The 20,252-nt window shown below is 45.1% G+C and overlaps 1 non-coding gene across 1 annotated transcript; it reads left to right on the top strand.

Moving 5' to 3' along the window:
* Positions 1-14,186: 14,186 nt before the first annotated feature.
* trnas-gcu (transfer RNA serine (anticodon GCU)) lies at positions 14,187-14,268 on the top strand. Its single transcript has one exon. It is a non-coding gene; the product is annotated as a tRNA-Ser (tRNA).
* Positions 14,269-20,252: the final 5,984 nt, after the last annotated feature.

Here is a 20,252-nt window from a genome sequence, read left to right as displayed (position 1 = left end):
CCCTCAACACGCCATATTCACCATGGGCATCCAGTCCCTGTACAAATCCATCTGCAATGACAGAAGTCTGCAAGCATTCCATTTCTTAATCTCACACCATCCCAACCAGTACCCTTCCACCGACATCCTCACCCACCTGACTGAACTGGTCCTCACAAACAACAACTTCTCTTTCCAATTCTCCCACTTCCTCCAACGACGGTGATAGCCATGGGCACCCGCATCGGACCTAGCTATGCCTGCCTGTTTGTCAGATGCGCGGAACTGTCCATCTTTCGCAGTTACACAGGCACCATCCTACACCTGTTCCTCAGCTGCATTGATGAATGTATTAGCGCCACTTGGTGCTCCAACGAAGAGGTTCAATAGCTCACCAACTTTACGAAAACCTTCCACACGGACTTCAAATTTATCCGGATCATCTTGGCAACTTCCTCAGCCTTCCTCGACATCTCCATCACCGTCTCTGGCGACTGACTAATTAAAGACATATACTGCAAGCCCACCGACTCCCAAAGGTGTGTAGACTACATCTCGTCCAAAATATCCCGTGTAAAAACGACATTCCTTATTCCCAATTCCACCACTTCCAACACATCTGATCCCAGGATGACCAATTACACCTCAGAGAGTCCCAGTTGGTCTCCTTCATCCACGGTCACAAATTGCCTGTCCAGGTTGGTTGACAATGCCCTCCAGTGCATCGCCTCCACTTCACGCACCAATACCCTTGAACCCCACGCCTCTCAACACAACAAGAACAGAACTTCCTGGTGCTCACCTCCCACCCCACCAACCTCCGCATAAAACGCATCATATTCTGCCACTGGGTGCCACCTCAAAACAGACACCACCAGCAGAGATATATTTCGCTACCCAGCTCTGCCAGCACTCCAGAAAGAACATTCCCTCCACGTCCCCCTCTTCAGGTCGACACTTCCCCCCACCAGCCCATAACCGTCTCCTGGCACCTTTGACTGCCACCAAATGAAGGGTGAAACTAGCACCCACACAACTCTCCTCATCTACAACCAAGGCCCGAAGGGATCATTCCACATCCGTTGTAAATTCACATGTACAGCTATCAATGTCATCCACTGCATCCGTTGCGCCCAGTGTGGTCTTCTCTATATCAGGGAAACAGGATACCTTCTTGCAGATCATTTCAGAGAATATCTCTGGGACACCCGCACTCAACAACTTCACCGTCCCGTGGCTGAGCACTTCAACTCCCCCTCCTACCCCATCAAAGGCTTGCAGGTACTGGACCTCCTCCACTGATAAACCGTTACCACCCAACGCCTGGAAGAGGAATGCCAAACATTCCGACTTGGGACCCTTACACCACACGGGATAAATGTGAATTCGAACAGTTTCCTCATTTCCACCAAGCATAAGCCTTCAGCTCGCCACCGCCCTCTCGACCCATTGCATCACTGCCACTTCTGACCTATTATCTTCTCCCTCCTATTCATCCATCTATTGCTTTCCAGCTATTTCCCCTCAACCACACACCACTTCCATTTATCTCTCAGCCCTGACTCATAAGCCTTATTCCTGATGAAGGGCTTAAGCCTGAAACCGGAATTATCCGGATCCTCGGATGTTACCTGATCTGCTGTGCTTTTTCAGCATCACACTACCAACTCTGATCTCCAGCATCTGAAGTCCTAACATTATCATTGGAATTATCAATAACCTTGGAATGAAGATATCCCTCGATTGCAGTGATCACAGTGTGACTGAGTTTTCCATTTATTTTGGGTGAGGGCAGGCTGGTTCTGAGATGAGCACTTAACACCTAAACAACTGGAAAGTATCAGATAGCGAAGTTAGGGCTGGCTGAAGTGAAGTGGAATACTGCCAGAAGATGGGTCCGTACAACTGCATCACATCATCCAGAAAGTAAAAGACTCGCACAAGTAGAAAATCAACTTCAGTGCAGGCACAATGACAGGTAAAGTGGAAAGGAGACAATAGAACACACTGAGGTGCAGTGGAACTATTTCTGTCAAATGATTCTATATACAAGCTACTTTACATATGGTCTGCCCTCACATTGGAAAAAGGAATTTCCTGCAGTGTAACGGCGATATTTGCCTGTGACATCACAATGCTGAGAGACACTGACATAGTTTCTTCTGTAGCAGCGTGGCCTAGTGAAAGCATGATTGTCCCATGAACCAGAATTCAATACTTCAAAGCTCTCCTCTGCGCTGTACAACTTATTTGCTGCCCCTGTAGTTAGATCTCAATCGCTTCACTGTGTATCTTCTTCTGCTATCTGCTTCAAGGAAACACTTGAAACGGGAACAAATCCACTTTCCACTTTCACCAATCCTTTGCAACTCCCGAGTTGGAACAGGTACGAGTGACCGATTGGCCTTATCGAGCGCTCTCACTCTGGTATGATTTGAATGATAAAGTGGACTGTGTCTGATCAGCAGAATGTCCCCACTGAGACGGTGCTGTTTATTCCATCCCCGGGGACTGAGCTGTCTCTATTGGCAGAGTATTCAGCCATTTCCCTCCACTTGTAGGCATTATGAGGGCATGTAAGTGCGGATATGCTCTGAAGCTTCCTCTCACGGGCACAGTCAGGTGCAAGAGCCCTGCTGGAATTTAGCAACTTTGATTGCGAACTTCCTCCAAACATCATTTATTTGAGAGAGAGAGAAAAGTGCTAAGCTGGTGGGAAAGAGAGCAATGGGCCGTGGACTCTCTTCCCTCAGTAAATTGCAAATAAGTGCATATTTGTGCTGCCCATTTGATGTTCAGAATCAATCTTCGCAGAACAATCCTGCAGAAAGGCTTTTGTTTCAGAGGCGTCGTTTTCATTGCTGCAATCGGGTATCAGTTAACAGAAAAAAAAAATCTTCCATAACTTCAAACGTGTGTTTCCTCAAATGCATAAATGTGGCGGTTGTATCTATTTCAGATACCATTGAGTGACAGGATGCAGATGGCTCATCAATATGTAATGTGAAGAACGGAGCACTGTTATAGCGAAACTCTGGCAGTTGCAGTACACAAACTGAAAGCTGGAATTGTCATCGAGCAGAGGATGCTTTTCATTCATTAATTTCTGGATTATGTGCCCACCACAATCCCTTTGGGCCGCTCTGTTATCGCTGACCACAGCGGTTTCCCGTAGTCTTCAGGTTTTTGTAGCATGTACCTTCGAGGATGACGTTAAAATATCTTCACTGTTATTGTGTGATACACTGTGGCACATATGTGTCCCGGCTGTGTCATATTAACCACCGTGTAACTTCCCCAATTCTGCTGTTTTATTTGCAATTTCAATCAGAATCACAAAATGTGTCACACTGCAGACTGAGGCCATGCAGCCCACCTGCGCTCTGCTGGCTCCACGCAATGAGGAAATGACTGTGTTTTGATTGATTGATTGTCACATGGACCTAAGTACAGTGGAAAGCGTTGTTTGCGATGGTAAAGTCGGATCATAGTCATCAAGGACATGCAGATCACAGCGTGAGGAAAGCAAAATTTGGCCAGACTTAGGAATTCAGGTTACTCCGTATCGGACGTGCGCTCAGCAAAATCCACATTGGCAAGTTCAGCATTATTTCAAGTTATACAATCCATTTCTCAGAGCAGCAATGGCCGAGAAGAAGCGGTTCTTGAACTTGCTTGTGTATGTTTTCAAGCTTTGGAATCTTTATCTGAAACCGATCACATCGAAATCATATCTTCACAGTCAAAAATGAAGTAGTGTGCAAAATTCCAAGGCTCATCCGCAATGTGAACGCGAGAGCTCTCGCACATATGTCACCTGTCTGAAGCAATGTCACACCCGAGACAAACGAGCCAGAACGGCGCCAGACGTGGTAACCAGAAATCAGTTGAGTTTTTGGTTAACTAAGGCTATTTCTGCTGTTTCGGAGTGAAAGAAGCACAGAGATTTAATAACAGCTCCTTTCCATTCTGACTCGCTTCTCCCAGGAGGCTGTGCTAGCTGCTTTCCCGGAACAGGACGATCTTCATTGAGAACTGGACGAACTCATCCTCCATTGTCACGCAGTATTAGTGTCGAGCAGCTTGAACGCGATCTCTAGCTCCCTATCGAATATGGGTGTGTGGAGCGGGGTAGGGGGCTGGCGGGAGTGGGAAGTATGGGAATTCTGAAAAGGTGTAGAAAAGGGAGATCGTGCATGCACAAGAAATCATCTTCTTTTTGGAACCATTGGCCAAATAATGCCACTGGAGAGAGCTAGAAAATGCGGAACTGCGAGGAAAGACTGAATCTCTCCCCATTATTCGGGAACAGTGTCTGTGCTTCTCGAAGTCACAGGGAGGCTTCTGCTGTCTGAATCAGCATGGGATGTTACTGCAGCGAGTCCCGTCGCTCACGCACCTGCTGTGTATACATTTTTCCACGTTGCCTCCACTTCACGTCAAAGATTTCGGAGCTCACATCATCCTAGAGTGACAGGAAGAGAAGGAAGCGATTCAGACCATCATCTTAACACAACCTGGGGATAAGTTGGATGTGGGAGAGCGGACAGTCTCGACTGGTTCCAGCATTTACAATCTTGGTCCGTGTGGTAACAAAAGCAGGAACCAGGAACTGTTTACCTTTCTTCTTAAAACAGGTAATTAAATTTTGAAGAGCATAGATATCTCTTCCTGGTGTTCATGAAATGATCAAGACCAGAATACGGTTCCCTGAGTATGGTCTGACTTCTGGGTTATGGGCCCAGGGTACTCCCACTGTGATATTCTGTTCACAAGATCTGACCACATGGAAAGAAATGACACAGTGACAAGATCGATTGAATCGGATTCTGTGAAAAACAGAAGCCGATGGAATGAACAGCACTATGAGATCGAGAATGTAGCATTATATGTGAGGAAGTTGTTTTCCAGACTCGAGGAGAGTGCACAGTGCTGTTTCCAGGGGTCAATATCTGGATAAGTCGACAGAATTCGCATCGGCTGTTATTGGACTGCATCTTTTGTACAATGTTGCATAAGCACGGGCCTTTTGTATAGAGGGGACAACTTCAAAATCCTCAATGATGCAAGACACAGAAATGAGGTGAACAACAAAGCAACCGCATAAACTCGTGTTACATCATGGGGTAAACGCCCCGGCTCAACCTTTGCTCAAATTCGCTCTCTGTCAAATTCCTGAGCCTGAGTTTCGAACAGTGAATGGTCTATGTTAATAAACACTGCTCGAATCTCACAACTTCAGCATTTATTACGCCCCTACATGTATGTCTGATAACAGTAATTGATCCCTCACTGTGTTACTTCAGCACACGTAGAGAAGAAATAAACAAAAGAACAACAGTCACGAATGTGACGGAGATTTGACCTGATGCAAACCTCTTCCCACCCTACCACTTCCACACCTCTTCCCAACCTACCTCTTGCAAAAATGCCATCCCGTATTCCCAATTCCTCCGCCTTCGCTGGATCTACTCCCAGGAGGACCAGTTCCACCACAAAACACAGCAGATGGCCTCCTTCTTTCGAGACGGCAATTTCCCTTCCAACGTGGTTAAAGATGCCATCCAACGCATCTCGTCTACATCCCGCACCTCACCCCTCAGAGCACACCCCTCCAACCGTAACAAGGACAGAACGCCCCTGGTAGTCACCTTCCACCCTACCAACCTTCTCATAAACCAAATCATCCACCGACATTTCCACTACGTCTAAACAGACCCCATCACCAGGGATATATTTCCCTCCCCAACCCTTTCTGCCTTCCGCAAAGACCGTTCCCTTCGTGACTACTTGGTCAGGTCCACGCCCCCTACAACCCACCCTCCAATCCTGGCACTTTCCCCTGCCACGGCAGGAACTGGAAAGCCTGCGCCCACACCTCCTCCCTCACCTCTATCCATGGCCCGAAAGGAGCCTTCCACATCCATCAAAGTTTTACTTGCACATCCACTAATATCATTTATTGTATCCGTTGCTCCCGATGCGGTCTCCTCTACATTGGGGAGACTGGGCGCGTCCTAGCAGAGCGCTTTAAGGAACATCTCCAGGACAACCACGCCAATCAACCACACCGCCCCGTGGCCCAACATTTCAACTCCCCCTCGCACTCTGCCTAGGACATGGAGGTCCTGGGCCTCCTTCACCGCTGCTCACTCACCACCAGATGCCTGGAGGAAGAACGACTCATCTTCCACCTCGGAAAACTTCAACCCCAGGGCATCAATGTGGACTTCAACAGTTTCCTCATTTGCCCTTCCCCCACCTCACACTAGTTCTAAACTTCCAGCTCAGCACTGTCCCCATGACTGAGCCGGACTTGTCCTACCTGCCTATCTCCTGTTCCAGCGATTCACTCCACCCTCTCCTCCTTGACCTATCACCTTAATCCCCTCCCCCACTCACCCATTGTACTCTATGCTACTTTCCCCCCACCCTCACTCTCCTCTAGCTTTATCTCTCCACGCTTCAGGCTCACTGCCTTTATTCCTGATGAAGGGCTTTTGCCCGAAACGTCGATTTCGAAGATACTCGGATGCTGCCTGAACTGCTGTGCTCTTCCAGCACCACTAATCCAGAATGTGGTTTCCAGCATCTGCAGTCATTATTTTAACAGCCTTGCAGTTCTTCCCCACGCTGTGTCACACAGCAGGGTCCTCCAGTGAAATGAACAGCCGTGAATGACATGTGGTTCAGTATGTTGGAGACAGCATTTCGACACAGATACAGTTCATTCATATTAGAACAAGCAGCACTGATGATGAATAACCTCAGAGAGAAGCAAGCGATAGAGATTTACCATGGACTCGATGGGCTGAACGGCTTCTGTCGGCACGTGAATGACGTCACACGTCTCTGCCGTCCCTCTGTCTGTCTCTGTGACCGAGTGGCTGAGGGAGAAATAATGGCTCGTTTTTAATCCTCTTTTCCGCTTTGGACTGCCTGCAGCCCCGTAGCACCTGGCTGTGGGGATGGTTCTCAGTGAGTGAGGGTTTCATTCGGAGTCGCTTCATCTGGGACAGTTGGGACTCAGATGTTAACTGAAGTCCGATTGCAGCAAAGAAAACGACGCCTGTGAATCAAAAGCCTTTCTGCTGGATTGTTCTGCGAAGATTGATTCTGAACATCAAATGGGCAGCACAAAAATGCACTTATTTGCATTTTACTGAGGGAAGAGAGTCCACGGCCCATTTCTCTCTTTCCCACTAGCTCAGCGCCTTTCTCTTTCTCTCAAATAAATGATATTTGGAGGAAGTGCGCAATCATAGTTGATAAGCTCCAGCAGGGCTCTTGCACCTGGCTGAACCCGTGAGAGGAAGCTTCAGAGCATATCCGCATTTACATCCCATCATAATGCCTGCAAGTGGAGGGAAATGGCTGAATATTCTGCCAATAGAGACACCTCATCCCTGGGGATGGAATAAACAGCACTGTCCCGCGTGGGGACATTCTGCAGATCAGACACAGTCCACTTTATCATTCAGATCATACCAGAGTGAGAGCGCTCGAGAAGGCCAATCGGTCACTCGTACCTGTGCCAACTCGGGAGTTGCAAAAGATTGGTGAAAGTGGAAAGTGGAATTGTTCACGTTTCAAGTGTTTCCATGAAGCAGGAAGCAGAAGAAGATATACAGTGAAGCGATTAAGATCTGACTACAGGAGCAGCAAATAAGTTGTACAGCGCAGAGGAGAGCTTTGAAGTATTGAATTCTGGATGATGGGACGATCATGCTTTTACGAGGCCACGCTGCTACAGAAGAAACTATGTCAGTGTCTCTCAGCATTGTGATGTCACAGGCAAATATCGCCGTTATACTGCAGGAAATTCCTTTGTCCAATGTGAGGGCAGTCCATATGTAAAGGTGTAGCTTATATATCGAATCCTTTCACATTACTAATTCCACTGCACCTGAGTGTCTTCTATTGTCTCCTTTCCACTTTACCTGTCATTGTGCCCACACTGAAGTTGATTTTCTATCTCTGATTGTCATTTACAGTCTGGGTGATGTGATGCAGTTGTACTGACCCATCTTCTGACATAATTTTCCACTTCACTTCAGCCCACCCAAACTTTGCGATCTGATACCATTCCCGTTGTTTAGATGTTAAGCGCTCGTCTCAGATCCAGCCTGCCCTCACCCAAAATGAATGGAAAACTCAGTCACACTGTGATCACTGCAATCGAGGGGTATATTCACTCTCAGGTCATTGATAATTCCAAGGATAAAGTAAGGACTGCAGATGCTGGAGATCAGAGTTGGTAGTGTGATGCTATAAAAGCACAGGAGATCAGGTAGCATCCGAGGCGCAGGAAAATTCAGGTTTCAGGCTTAAGCCCTTAATCTCGAATAAGGCATGTGAGTCGGGCTGAGAGATAAATGGAAATGGTGTGGGGTTGAGGGGAAATTGCTGGAAAGCAATAGATGGATGAATAGGAGGGAGAAGATAATAGGTCAGAAATAGCAGTGATGGAATGGGTCGAGAGGGCGGTGGCGAGTTGAAGGCTTGGGCTTGGGGGAGGGGAAATGAGGTAACTGTTCAAATTCACATTTATCCCGTGTGGTGTGAGGGTCCCTAGCCGATAGGTGTAGTCTTCCTCCTCCAGGCGTTGGGTGGTATCGGTTTGGCAGTGGTGAGGTCCAAGACCTGGATGTCTTTGATGGGTAGGAGGGGGAGTTGAAGTGTTCAGCCACGGGACGGTGAAGTTGGTGGGTGCGGGTGTCCCAGAGATGTTGTCTGAAATGATCTGCAAGAAGGTATCCTGTCTCCCTGATGTAGAGGAGACCACACTGGGCGCAACGGATTCAGTAGTTGACATTGGTAGCTGTACAGGTGAATTTCTAATGGATGTGGAATGGTCCATTGTGGCCTTGACTGAGGTGAGGGGAGTGGTGTGGGTGCTAGTTTCACTCTTCCTTTGGTGGCAGTGAAAGGTGCCAGGAGACGGTTGTGGGCTGATGGGAGGATGTGTGGACCTGAAGAAGGGTTCATGGAGGGAATGGTCTTTACGGAATGTTGGCAGGGTTGGGCAGCGAAATATATCTCTGGTGGTGGTGTCTGTTTGGAGGTGGCATCAGTGGCAGAATATGATGCGTTTATGCGCAGTTTGATGGGGGTGTAAGGTGAGCATCAGGTGGTTCTGTCCTTGTTGCGTTGAGAGGCATGGCTTCAAGGGTGGTGGTGTGTGAAATGGAGGTGATGAACTTGAGGGCGCTGTCAACCACGTGGGAAGGCAATTTGTGATCGTGGAAGAAGGAGACCAACTGGCTCTTCCTGAGGTGCAATTGGTCATCCTGGGAACAGATGTGCTGGAGGTGGAGGCATTGGGAATAAGGAATGGCGTTCTTACACGAGATAGGGTTGGAGGAGATGTACTCTAGATTCATGTGAGAGTCAGTGGGCTTGTAGTATATGACTGTCATTAGTCAGTCGCCAGAGTCGGTTATGGAGAGGTCCAGGAAGATGAGTGAAGTTGCCAAGATGATCCGGATAAATTTGAGGTCGGAGTGGAAGGTGTTGGTAAAGTTGGTGAGCTATTCAACCTCCTCGTTGGAGCACCAAGTGGCCCCAAACATTCACCAATGTAACGGAGGCACAGGTGGAGGCTGCTGCCTGTGTAATTGCGAAAGATGGACAGTTCCGCGTATCTGACAAACAGGCAGGCATAGCTAGGTCCTATGCGGGTTTCGATGGAGGAAGTGGGAGAATTGGAAAGAGAAGTTGCTGATTGTGAGGACCAGTTCAGCCACGTGGATGAGGATGTCAGTGGAAAGATACTGGTTTGGATGGTGTGAGCTTTCGAAATGGAAGGCTTGCAGACTTCTGTCATGGCAGATGGATTTGTACAGGGACTGGATGTCCATGGTGAAGATGACGCGTTGGGGGCCAGGGAAAATAAATTCTTGGAGGAGGTGAAGTGCATAGGGGTATCACGAATGTAAGTGGGCATTTCCTGAACTGGGAAGAGAAGATTGTATCAAGGTAGGAAGAGATTATGCGGATGGGACAGGCTCAGGATGAGACAATAGGTCGACTGGTGCAGTCAGGTTTGTGAATCTTACGAAGGCGGTAGAATCGGGGAGTGCACGGTTCATGGACAATGACGTTGAAGGATGTGGATGGGAGATGCCCAGAGGTGATGAGATTGTGAATGGTCTGGGAGATGATAGTTTGTTGAGGGGAGGAGAGTTTGTGATCGTGGTCTGTAGGAGGAGGTGCCTGCGAGTTGGCACCTGGCTTCAGCTTTGTTCCTCTGCCCGACTCACAAGCCTAACTCCTGATGAATGGCTTATGCCGAAATCGTCCATTCTCCTGCTCCTCGGATGTTGCCTGACCTGCTGTGCTTTTCCAGTACAACACTCTCCACTCATTCATTATTACTGTCTTATTTCACACTACCAGGTCCATGCTGTCTGTTTGATTCTAATGAGCACTGTTCTCATGGACTGCGACAAAATCTGCCAATCTGAAACAAAAACAGAAATTGCTGTAAAATCACAGGTGAGCTGGCAGCATCTGTGCAGATGAATCACAGTTAACGTTTCACATCCATTGGGTCCGTCTCTCCACAGATGCTGCCAGATGTCCTGAAATATTCCAGCAACGACTGTTTTTGTTTGATTTTCAACATCAGCAATTTTTTCATTTTTGTTTTCTTATTTTCTGCCAATATGATTTGGCTAAAGATTACGTTAAATGTTTTAAATATGACTTTGATGGAACAGCCAGATTCCACCAGCCGGCTCCTTTTATTTCACGTGACCAATGCCTTTCCACTTGGTCACCGCGCCCTACACCTGCACTGCATATAAATTGACAAAATTGTGGCATTCTCTCGGATTGGTAATCAGGAGCGAGATTGATTGAAATTATTGAAAACTTAAGATAAACTGATAAAATGCGTGATATAAGACGGGAAACTGAAAGGGAAAGAGAGAACAGCGAATGATAATGTTTTGACAAAACTGAAATATAATGGCTCAAGATTCAGAAAGTGCTTTCATCCACAAACATACCACAATATGGAATGTAAGTTTTGGGACAACCAATGTAAGCAGATAGCAAAATCTTCGTTTTAAAGTCTTGCTGCAACTGTTTTGGTGTTCATGAACGCACCCATGGGATTCAGGGCTGTAATGATCTCCTAAAATGGAAAAGGACATCCTTGCCTTCAAGGATATGTGGGGAATGTTCACTGATTCATCCCAGTAATGGCAGGACTGTCCTCTGGAAGCATATGAGTAAAATTTTTCAATGTTTCATTGAGTTTCAAATGAGTGGTGAAGGAAATGTCTCCATTCACAAAATAATTGTTCAGTAGAATTCAATACAGGGACCCATGAAATGATGAACAAGTACACGGACATACGATACACAATAGCTACGACAATTACAATGTGAAAACTGTTGATTTCAGATCCAAGGTGGCCTTTGGTGATGGCATTTACTGTCCAAAACCAGTCTGCACTGGAATGACGGGAGACACACTATGAAGTATTTGAACTTCAGTCACCTTTAGAAATAGCTGAGACTGACTCAGGACATGGGGGTTTAGAGATGTTGGCCTTACAAACCTTTCGGACATTCCGAGGAAGAATAAAGGAAGTGATAGATACGATGTTCTTGAACTGGATAGATAGGAATTTACCTGATTGGAGTTTATAAATAGAGGCGTCATATTTAAAAAGCAAAGAGTTCATAGTGTAACTGTAAAACCTTTAGGTCACACTCAGTGGGAGTATTGTGTGTAATCCTTGTCCTCATTCTCCACCAAAAACATGTAAAGAAGTTAGAAAGGGCACAGACGCTGTTTCCTGGATAGCAAGATATTAGAAAGACAAGTGACGTTGTTTTCTGAAACATAAAATTATCAGAAAGGATACAAACGGGATGATAGAAAGAATGAAGGAGTTTATTCAAGAGATTTGGAAATGCTGGAGCAGAAACACGCAAGTATGATGTAAGCAAATGAGATTTTCACATAACGCGAGGTTTGAATGAATAAATCGGGAAAGTCCCTCTTTCTCGTGAATAAATAACTTTCGTTAGAGCTTGAAAACCATTAGTGAATGGTTAAGAAAAGTTTGGATGAGATTTTCTTACACTCAATAGAGTTATTTAAATCGTGAACGACTTTCCAGAAATAAAACGTAGAAGCTGACTTCAGAGTGAGTTAAAAATTACACGAACAAACGTACAAGGAGAGAATTTACCATTGAGACAAAGTCAGTGTGGTTGCGTAACAATTTCGAATTTGTTGACTTCAGACACAAAGACATTTCATGAACACGAACAACTGAACAGTACTCAGTATAACAAATTCATGGATTGGTAAGGTGTGGCGTATTATTCAAGGTGAAACTCTGTAAATGGAGCTGATGCCCTAAAATAACTGCAGACGGAAGTGATATCCTAATGAGTAGGAATTGAATCGTCACTTGGAGAGGCAACACCTACTTTAAAGATTTGACCACATTCACATGATGTTATGTATATTTCGTACATTCTAAACTCCACCCAAGAAATCCACCAAGAAGACTCTGTCCTTTTGTATTGTTAACCCTCTGTACTTCTCTGCAGCACGCCATTTCAGGTAAAATATGCTCAGACCAAAATTCTGTTCAATGCAACATTCAAACGTTCCAACGTGATTTCTTTTTTGATTATTGCAACAACCTTTGTGACTTTGCAACAAACTGTGTAACATGAAACCAGTTCAACATCTTTTTTCCCGGAATTTAACGCAGTACACATGGGAAACGTTATCCATCTGCTGAAAAATCACCTTCGGCTCTCCCTCCACATATGTCTCTTCACGTTTTAGATACTTGCAGTATGTTTGTTGATCAAGGAGTCATTATCCAGAAAAGGTTGTTTCTCAATCCACAAACACGGTATTTTCCCATAAACTTGACTTTGCTCAATATCACCTTCTGTCCGTATCCCTCAACACGACGACAAATTGAAGTTGCTCCATATGAGGCTCAAAATTAAAACTTCGGCACAGCACACCCCACTATACTTAAACAGAGATACCTTGCACTGGTCACCTTCAGCACAGGAGCAACACATTAATGCTTACCTCCACATTCCTGGTTTTACCTGAACGTTTGGGAAACGGAGTTTCTCTGATTCCATGACTAGTAACGGGGATTATATGATCATCTTCACCAGTGGTTCTGTCCCCGAGTGAGGTAAGTGGTGAGGTACTCATTTGTAAAGATGGGTAGATGGATAAAATGTACAATTTCATCTTTTGCCTTCTCTAACCCATGAGCTTTTTATTTGGTTTTGCATCTGTAGAAATCTTAAAATCTTCATCTTGAAAGTCTCAATGACAGATCTCCATTGTGTCTCTGGCATCGAATTTCATAGTGTAAACTCCCTGTGAATTCTTCCACCGCAGTCCGCCGTTTGGGAAGTGTTCCTGTTGTGGGAAATGCACTTCCGCGTGTGTCACCTGCTGCTCCCAGCATGCGCACTGGCACTGCACTCATTTTCCTTCTGACACTTGCTTACTGTGTTGCTGTGATCATACAGTGACTTGGTGTCGCACGGCCCAGGAAAATGATGCAGATCAAAGTTTTTGCATTGGTAAGTTCAATTATCAATTTAGCCTTATTTAGGATTTTGAAATTGTCTGTTCTGTACACAAGTGCGTGTCAAAAACATCTGAGCGGAAGTTAGGTGTTCCGAATAATGACATTCAACACTATGCACTCTCCTCCAGTCTGGAAAACAATTCCTCACAGGCAATTTAATAGACAATGGACAGCAGGTGCAGGAGTAGGCCATTCTGCCCTTCGAGCCAGCACCACCAATCATTGAGATCATGGCTGAAGATCCTCAAATTGTATCCTGTTCCTGCCTTATCCCGATAACCCTTTATTCCACTATCCTTAAGAGCTTTCTCCAACTCTTTATTGAAAGAACACTTCCTGCTGTCTCGGGTTCTTCATTCCGTTGACTTCAAATCTTCACAGAATTCAACAGACCTTGTTACATAGTCATTTCCTCGTTTTTGTTCAGATCACTGTGTGCATCGTGTGACAGTGGGAGTGCACTTTCCCCACAACCCAGGGGTAAGACCATAGTCTTGCAACCGTACTGTGTTATTTCTCATTTCACCAACACCAGGGAGAAATATCTGCTGCTCTGCATAATTTACGCAATTCAATTATTCATAAGGTAATAGCTTGTTCTGCATCTGTGACGAGGTGGCCGAGAGGTTAAGGCGATGGACTGCTAATCCATTGTGCTCTGCACGCGTGGGTTCGAATCCCACTCTCGTCGCTGAAATCAACGGCATTTACGTGGTGTTGTTCTCAGATGGTCACAGCTATTGTGTTGAAGTTGGAGCTCCAATAGTCAGTTCATACGCATCGCTGCTATTACAAAATTTCAAAGAATAGTTTAAGCCTGTTGACTGAAATGGAGGTTGCATTGTGATTTAAAAAAAAGGAGCGTGGTTTTCTTTTTCAAGTCAAGTTGCTGTGAATGTTTTTTTGTATGAAAGACATCCAGGAAAATCAAATAACGAGAGCTGCGAAATGCATGTTTATGCAAAGGGACTCTTAATGAATGTTTTGTCAGATGAAATCTGGAGGAGGTTGAGTAGAAGTAATTCATCCTGGTGAAAAGAGCACAGCGAGACAGCACAAAATAATGGAGATATTTCAAAGGGGCAGGGCGTGGGTGAAGGGGCACTGAGAACTGGCTGTAAATGCACAGTGGAGAATTGCCGCTGTGGGTGCCGTGCATGGGCAAGGAGAGACTTACACATTGGTCTCCCCCTCGCCCCTTGCTCTCGCCATTGATGAATGCTGGACATAAGGCACAGATAAACACAAGATGTGGGAAGCAAGCTCCCTCACGTTATGCACACACTGGATGCATCACATTGATCTATGAACAACTGGAGAAATCAGCATGTTACCTATAGGGAGTTAAACTGAACTGTGGACCAATAACTGCAGATTCATGCAACATAAACATGAAAAATAATTTAAAATGTAGGGTGTAGGTTTGCTTGCAGAGCTGTAGGTTTGATATCCAGACGTTTCATTACCTGGCTAGGTAACATCTTCATCAGTGCCGACCTCCAAGTGAAGCGAAGCTGTTGTCTCCTGCTTTATATTTATATCTTTCTCCTCGATGGGGTTCCTGTGGTTTGTGGTGATGTCATTTCCTTTTCGTTTTCTGTTTGGTTGACAGTTGGTATCACGATCTGTGTGTTTGTTTATGGCATTGTGGTTGGAATGCCAGGCCTCTATGAATTCTCCGGCGTGTCTTTGCTTAGCCTGTCCCAGGATAGATGTGTTTTCGCAATCGAAATGGTGGTATTTTTAATCCGTGTGTAGGGCTACGAGGGAGAGAAGATCGTGTCTTTTTGTGGCAAGCTGGTGTTCGTATATCCTCGTGGCTAACTTTCATCCTGTTGCCTTACGTAGTGTTTGTGGCAGTCCTTGCATGGAATTTTGTAGATGACGTTGGTTTTGTCTATGGGTTGTTCTGGGTCTTTTAAGTTTGTTAGTTTTTGTTTGAGAGTGTACGTGGGTTTGTCTGCTACTAGGATTCCGAGGGGTCTTAGTAGTATGGCTGTCATGTCTGAAACTTCTTTGATGTATGGTAAGGTTGTTATGGTTTCTGGCTGTGTTTGGTCTGCTTGTCGTGGTTTGTTCTTGAGGAATCTGCAAACTGTACTTTTTGAGTATCTGTTCTTCTCGAATACGTTGTACAGGTGGTTCTCCTCTGTTTTCCGAAGTTCGTCTGTGCTGCAGTGTGTGGTGGCTCGTTGGAATAGTGTTCTGACGCAGCTTCGTTTGTGTGTGTTGGGTTGGTTGCTGGTGTAGTTAAGTATTTGGTCAGTGTTTGTCGGTTTTCTGTATGCGCAGGTTTGTAGTTCTCCGTTGTCCTTTCTTTCTCCTGTGACATTCAGGAATGTGAGTTTGTTGTCGGTTTCTTCCTCCTTGGTGAACTTTATGCCTGTGAGGGTGTTGTTGATGATGTTAAATGTCTTTACTATCTTGTTTCGTTTTGTGATGACAAAGCTGTCATCTGCGTAGCGGACCTAGATTTTGGTTTGATTGTTGGTCGGGCTGTTTGTTCTAGTCTTTGCATTACCGCTTCTGCTATGAATCCTGATAGCGGAGATCCCATTCGTGGGCCGTTGGTTTGTTTGTAGACTATGTTGTTGAAAGTGAAGTGGGTCGTGAGGCACAGGTCCACTAGCTTCATGATGTTTTCGTTGGTAATGTGATTGATCGTGGTTGGTGTGTGTGATGGTCGCTTCTAAAAGTGTGGTAAGTGTTTCCTTTGCCAGGACGATGTTGACGAAGGTGAACAGTCCTGTTATGTCGAATGAGATCATTGCTTCCCCTTCCTCTACTTTGGTGTTTCTGATGATTTTTGGGAATTCCTGGGTGGTATGGATGGAGTGCTGTGACTCTTCTATGACGTATTTCAGTCTAGCGTGTAGTTCTTTGTCCAGTCTGTAAGTTGGTGTTCCGGGTAATGAGACTATGGGTCTGAGGGGGCTCCTAGTTTATGGATTTTTGGTAGTCCGGTTCGACTTGGCCAACACATTGATCCTGGAACAGTCAAAGTAAAGACATGCCAGAGAATTCCCAGAGGCCTGGCACTCCAACCACAATGCCATAAACAAACACATAGATCAAAATGCCATCTATCAACTCCGCAGAAAACAAACCGAAAATGACATCACCACCAGGAACCCCATCGAGGAGAAAGATAGAAATAGAAAGCAAGAGACAACAGCTTCGCTTCACTTAGAGGTCGCCACTGATGATGTGACCTAGCCAGGTAATGAAACGTCTGGATATCAAACCTACAGCTCAGCGAGCAAACCTACACCCTAAACCTCAACCTGAGCTACAAACCTTCACAAACCTTGTGATTTAAAGTTTCTTTATTCGCATATCATTAATAGACTTTTCGTTATTATACCCATCTGGTCGAAATAAGAAGACACCACATTTCAAGATGGATGACAACGTTACCAATTTTGTTTTGAAATTGAGATCTATTTGATCATTTTACATAGTGAACAAGTTAATTTTAAATAATGCAAACCACATTCTCTCATCTGCAATAAAAGTGTAATTTCAATATAAAAATTGTCCTCACTAAGTCGCAGTTACTCAACATGAAAAATAGGATGTAATTTTTAGTAAGCATAGATCAATTAGCACCATTATCTTCCTTCGGATTGACTGCAGTATGCACATTCTAAGTAAGGTTTAAGAAAGAATAACGTTTTGAAACAATGATTCGGTCGTGACTGAAAATAATATTAGGTTCTCATGATGCGGATATTCCACCTATGGCTCCAGTGGTGGAAATGTTCAGTGGGCAGTATTTCTATAATGGTATAGAAGTATGTGAGCTGCCCGGGATGGGAGCTCCGACTTCATCTGGAGCAGCGTCTTTTGACGTGGACCAGGGAGCATTGTGGCATCAGTCTGGAGTTCCAACCACACCTGCAGCAGCTTCTGTTGACATGGAGCAGCAGGGAGCATTGGCACATTCGAATGCAAGATCCATCCTCATTTGGAGCGGCTTCAGTTACCATGGAGCAGGGAGCTTTGCGAGATCCATCTGGGAGCTACACTCTCACCTGGAGCAGCTTTTTATGACTTGTAGCAGCAGGGAGCATTGGGACATCAGAGTGATAGATCCAACCTCAACTGGACTTCTTCTATTGACATGGAGGAGGGAACATTGGGACATCAGACTGGGAGCTCCAACCTCACAAGGACCAGCGTTTAATGACATGTAGCAGCTGGGAGCATTGGGACATCAGAGTGGTAGGTCTAACCTGAACTGCACCACTTCTACTGACATGGAGCAGGGAGCATTGGGACATCAGACTGGGAGCTCCAACTTCAAGTCGAGCCGCTTCTATTGCATTGGAGCAGCAAGGAGCATTGGAACGTCAGGTTGGGAGCTCCAACATCACCTGGAGCAGCTGGTATTTACATGGAAGAGGAGGGAGGATTGGGACATTAGGCTGGGGGAAAGGATGTTCAACTATTTTAATCTAAAGTAAAATATGTTTCAACAGCTCAGATGTTAATTGATTTATGAAGAATCTTTCCCTGGAAAATAATTAATTATTTAGATAGTAAAGACAAGTCCTGCAAATATTCAACTCAGGAAAACCTATTGTTACAGAGAGAAATGGGAGTGATGTTTCATGTCTTTAACTTTTCTATTCTGGCCGACTCTGCACTGGATAACATCAGCAGAAGGACGTTTTCACTCATTTCCTGCAAATATGGACAGGTCATTAACGTAATCTAAAGCTGAAAATTAATGGGAATATGCGATGTTATGATTAGGCTGGAGTTTACCTCAAATTATGGTGAAAACGCAGCAAAGTCCGTTGCAATTTCCAAGATCAGCAGGGACCTCATTGATTGGCTGATCAGATTGTCAATGGTCGTTTTTTTGAGGACAATTTGAAGTGAATCAATAATGGTGATTATCTTTGTTTTTTGTTCACCTTGTGACTGCTACTGCTATTGCTCATGTCCTTGTTAACACCACAGCCCTGCAGCATGTAAAGTCTCAGCTGTGCATCTGGCCAGTGGTACAACCATTTGTATAGCTGGCTACGGATCAGGTGGTTGTATGTTCGGCTTTTACTTTGCGCAAGCGCATTATGGAGATTCATCACACATCCAACCTAATCATTTTTGTTATGCTGAGGTGGGTACTATTTGAAACTTTCATCTCCACGAACGAAAATTCTTTCACTGTCTTCGACCAGTTAAACATTGCCAAGAGCTATCCAAGTAAAAATCACACAGCACCAGATTGTATAGAACAGACATATTTGGAAGCACCAGTGTTCCATGCACTGTTTCTTCATCAGGTGTTTGTCAACTGGTGGAATCTAAAATGGCTTTGCGTGATTATTAAATTTATCCACGCCAGTCCAACACCAACACCTCCACGTCATGGGTACCGTCGACACCACGAACGGTCGGTTAAAGTCCGGATGAACTTCCAAAAGATCGCGCATATTGACGTACACACCAAGTTTCTGCAGAAAAACACCCACCTGATGAAGGAGCGGCTCTCCGAAAGCTAGTGCTTCCAAATCAACCTGCTGGACTCTGCCCTGATATTATGTAATTTTTAACTTTGTCTACTCAACTCAAACACTGGTACTTCCATATCACAGACAACATCAGTCATGTCCCAGCGCTGTCAGAGAAGGCAATCCTGAAAGAGCCCCACACATTGCTCATGGGTACATTTCGTTTTCAGAAACCAACACACTCAATCGCTGCAGCTCCTATGTATGAAAATACAGAAAAGAAATAGCTGAGACTCAGTTTTAACAATATTTTGAAACTCTTTGGGAAGTGGAATCAGAGGAGAATGAAGGATTAACTGTCTGACTGTGCAGAGAGTGGGAAGGCACTTTTCCTTTCTTTGATGAGCTGGGGTATTGACTGATCTAAGGCATTAAACAAATTCCTGGTAGAGCTGCTCTCGCTGCATCAGGAACAAGAAGTTCTGATTTCCTGAACGGTAATAAAACCCAGGCCACTCAGTTAAAGCGCTCAATACTAACCACGAGATCACCAGGGATGAGGGCAGAAGCAGTTGCACCGTTTCTTCATAACAGTTTTTGGAATTATATCACTGCATATATGTTTCCCCTCAAAAATGATTGAATTATCGAGTGTTTACAGCACAGAAATGGGTCCCATCATCTCATTTCCCAGCAGTTGGTCTGTAACCCTGTGAACTCTAACGTTTCACCTGAATGCTAATTTCTCTGGAACATTTTAATCTCGTAAAACACAATAAATGGGATTAAAGTTTGAGATGGGAACTGAACCCCATTTTTACCCATAGACTGAAGCACGCAGGCACATTTCCCCAGGTGTGACACAGGCCTCGGGAGAAAACAAGCAGAAAGTCAGATTTCACCGACTGGTCTGATGTTGTCCCATTTCAGAGTTCAAAACCAAAGTCTGGTTCCAGCAAAGAAAGGAAGCATTCAGCCCCTCCTGTCCCAGTGTTCCTTGCCCATTGTTTCCCCATTACTCTGTGGTTTATACTAAATCACCTCGTTCTTGCTGCCAAACTTGATCACTGCTCACGCCCACTATTTCCTGTCCTGCCGAACGGTTTGCCTCAAGTTCTTGCAATGAAAAACAGGAATGACCTACTTCAAGCACTTTTCTCGTTTACAAGGACTGTGTTATCGCCACTGAGCAAGCACATTGCCAGCTCAGAGA

The sequence above is a fragment of the Chiloscyllium punctatum genome, chromosome 18, assembly GCF_047496795.1.
Source record: "Chiloscyllium punctatum isolate Juve2018m chromosome 18, sChiPun1.3, whole genome shotgun sequence".
NCBI classification, from domain to species: Eukaryota; Metazoa; Chordata; class Chondrichthyes; order Orectolobiformes; family Hemiscylliidae; genus Chiloscyllium; species Chiloscyllium punctatum.
This window is presented reverse-complemented; position numbering and strand designations above follow the sequence as displayed.